This window comes from Aplysia californica, unplaced genomic scaffold (assembly GCF_000002075.1).
Source record: "Aplysia californica isolate F4 #8 unplaced genomic scaffold, AplCal3.0 scaffold01009, whole genome shotgun sequence".
In the NCBI taxonomy this organism is placed as follows: domain Eukaryota; kingdom Metazoa; phylum Mollusca; class Gastropoda; order Aplysiida; family Aplysiidae; genus Aplysia; species Aplysia californica.
In genome coordinates this window covers 150,300-153,635 of record NW_004798279.1, presented here as the reverse complement: position 1 = coordinate 153,635, position 3,336 = coordinate 150,300, and the positions used below count along the sequence as shown (strand labels likewise).

General features: G+C 43.5%; 1 protein-coding gene across 1 annotated transcript in view; it reads left to right on the top strand.

Moving 5' to 3' along the window:
* The window catches only part of LOC101860457 (putative uncharacterized protein DDB_G0291608), a gene marked incomplete at its 5' end in the record, with an annotated part of 36,971 nt that overhangs the window by 591 nt on the left and 33,044 nt on the right, over positions 1–3,336 (top strand).

Genomic DNA, 3,336 nt, shown 5'->3' with positions numbered 1-3,336 from the left:
TCTCTCTCTCTCTGTCTCTCTGTCTCTCTGTCTCTCTCTTATTTTGCTTCTTTTTATGCTGACTCCATGCTATACCCTCCCCTCTTTCCCCGTTCATCACTCCCCCCTTCCTTTTCACCTTTCCCCCTCCCCTCTGACAACTTTTATCGGTCAAGTAGTCTATCTCTCAGGGCCTCTCAGTTGTCCGATCAACTATCTGCACATGTAGATTAACAACTCTCCATTTGTCTCGACCTCTACCACTAAGCCAGACCATACACAAGCCAGATGTTGACCGTACGTCACAGGCCTTTTCCCCTGCTCAGCTCGTCCTGTCCATAAACCGTAAGCCTTAAGCCTAAGCCCCTGCGCTCCGGTAAAGAGCTCGCAAACGACACTAGTACCATCACAGCCATCACAGTTAGCAGTGGCATACCAGAGCCCTGGGACTATCGTTAGTACAAGTCACTACCAGCTTGACCTGATTGGTCCACGGCCAACGGGAGACTACTAGTTAACCCAGTACTACCGGAAGGGGGAGGGGCCAGGGCGGGGTTTCAGTCAGAGTGCTTTCCCCTGCTCCGCGTTGGGTGTTGCTAGGCACACGATCTGAAATTCTCTCCTCCTGCTGGAGAGCGAGAACGGGAGCGAGAAAAAGGTCGTTGGGAGGACAGACAGTGAAGGGTTCGTCCTCGTTCTTTTGAGCGAGTCTGTTTTGATCACATTATTCTATCAATCTGTAGTGGTTCTGAAAGGAGTAGGAGGAGGAGGAGGAGGAGGAGGAGGAGGAGAAGGAGGAGGAGGAGGAGGGGGAAGGAGGGGGAAGGCGAGAAGACCACTGGATGGACCGAGGAGGAGATAGGCACTTTGGGAATGGTCAGATAGTGATGAAAGCCTCGGAGATAAGGCGAGAGGACGCTAGGGGTAATTTGAGATTTGTTCAATAGATGGCTGGTGCCTCTATAAATAAATCATTGATGGTCAGGTCAGGCGAGAACAACAATTGTGTCTGTGGAATTTTTGGATTCTTCCCTCTCGACTCAACAATGTGACTGTCATTCTGCACAAATAATAATACACGTCATAATGATTATATCAAAGATAATTGTCATATGGAAATGATAGTGTTGATGCGTTGAAAAAAATGATTTCTGCCCTTACCGCACTAGTACTATACATTTTAAAAAAATATTAAAGAGCTATGAAGCCTTCGTTAAAATATTGAAAGTGAAAATTACACAAGGCATATAGGTCTATATTTAATTTATTCACAGAATTGTTTTGCTTTTTTTTCTATAAATGACGAATGCTACTAGTTATTAGTTAAGCAATAGGAATAAAGAAACTTCTGTAGACTGGTCTACTCTTTGACTAAACAAAAGAAATGTACGACTGCTAGCGGATAGCGTGCTGTTGTGGTCCAAAGTTTAGTTGTTTCTTTTTTTTTGGGGGGGGGGGGGTGGTGGGGGGTTGTCCTTTGTCTCTGTTTGGTGACAGACATATTTGTAAATTACATTAAAAAATGTGCCATCATAGAAGTAAATGCTGTGCTTCCAGAAGAAAAAAAAGCCATGAGACAGGAACAATTTGTTTTGGGAGGCCCAAAGGTTTTATCCTAAGTCTCGCTCTCCTTTTGCAGTTCTTGTTCATGATGCACAAAAGAATTCTTTGTGTTCTCCGGAGGAAATAAATCTCTTTGATGACCCATGCCCTTTATGACCAGTATTGGAAACATTACCCACACTGCCAAACCTCCCCTCCCCCCTCTACCCCTTTTGTTTCTTTGTTTTGTTTTGTTTAGATTTTTTCTCTTGTTTTTCCTTTTCTGCTCTTTTTTATTACCATTTTTTTCGGTTGGTTGCATTGCCGGCGTGTCAGACGTTGAAGTGTTATCTTTGGACTATATTTCTCTTATCGTCCCTTCGCCTGACAGCCTCTGCCCATTCCAATCCGCACGTGCAGGTGACTAGGGGAGCTGCCACTTCTAGTGACAGGTCTTTCCTCACCACCTCTCACACCGATGCTTTTCTTCAACGACTACCGTACGTTCTGAAGGCGAACAGCTTTATTTGTTGATGTTGGCGAGTAAACGTTTACTCCCGTTATTGTTTTATTCGTCAGTTTGAACGACATGCGTTGTATTTATCAATGTTGAGAAAGCATGTGCTAGAGCTAAGCGTAATGTTTGATACGGAATATCTTCTTGTGTTTATCGTTGGAGCTCTGCAAAATCGGTTACATCTAAATGGTTTAAACAGGAATCAGTCTCTCTTGACGCCACAGCAGTCTCAAAAATGAGTAATTACCCTTTCATATACCAGTACCCCTTACCCATTATCGATACTGAATGTTCTCTACTATTGGATGTAAAACAGGAATTCGCTCTGTTTCTTATTGGCGAATAACCGCCCCTCCGAATAAACAAAAGGTTCCTTACCCCTTACCTCCGCTCACCCCCCCCCCCAAAAAAAAAACAAACCAACAACAAAAAACAAAAAAACACCCTACCAGGTCCCCCTCCCTGAATGCCATCCCTGCTCCCCTCATCTCGTGAGTCAGCTCACATCTCATCACGCAGCGGTCGTTCACTTCTGTATGTCTCACCTGCCTTCCTCAACGAACGTGTCTGATCCTATTTCGTCATTTCTATTGCTTCATCCGCTATATCCATTCACATCTCCTCCCACACCGACGAGGGAAAACAGAGCCACCTTTGACATTCCCAGACAATTGCCCGACTTGGGCGTCAAAAGCCAGTCAGAATTCTCCTGTCACTATAAGCTTACTCTGGTCTGTGCCAAAATCCGGAAAAAGTCTACCTCTGCCCTCCATTCAGACTTACTTGATCTTGACCCTACTAGTACAGGGGTCTCCACTCTGTGTGGGGGCCAGGCTTGGGGTAGTTATGACGTCATATTCATTCATTCAATCATTTATTCATTCTTTCTTGTCCGTTTGATAGTGTTTGAGCGCGTGAAACCTGCAGCTTGCACTGTATGCTCCCCGGGAAGCAAAAAATATTTCTGAGTGTTTTTGAGTGTGCTCAAAATTCTATCATAGATGTAGAGATCTAAAGCTCGTAGAGCATGCTGTGGTGCATTGATATGCGCCATATAAATAAAAATCATTATTATCAATTATTATCAAATATGGTGTCATATTATTATAAGTAAGTCTACCTTTTGGGTCCACTTCTGCTACGAAACGAATTCTTGAATTAAAGCTAGAATGATATCAATATACTGAATGGGCTTTTTTCGGATAATCAAGGAATTTTGCTGTTCGTAATAAAATTCACAAGTGTATTGCATGCATATAATATAATATACGTATTAAAAGGTATATACCCTCTCTCCC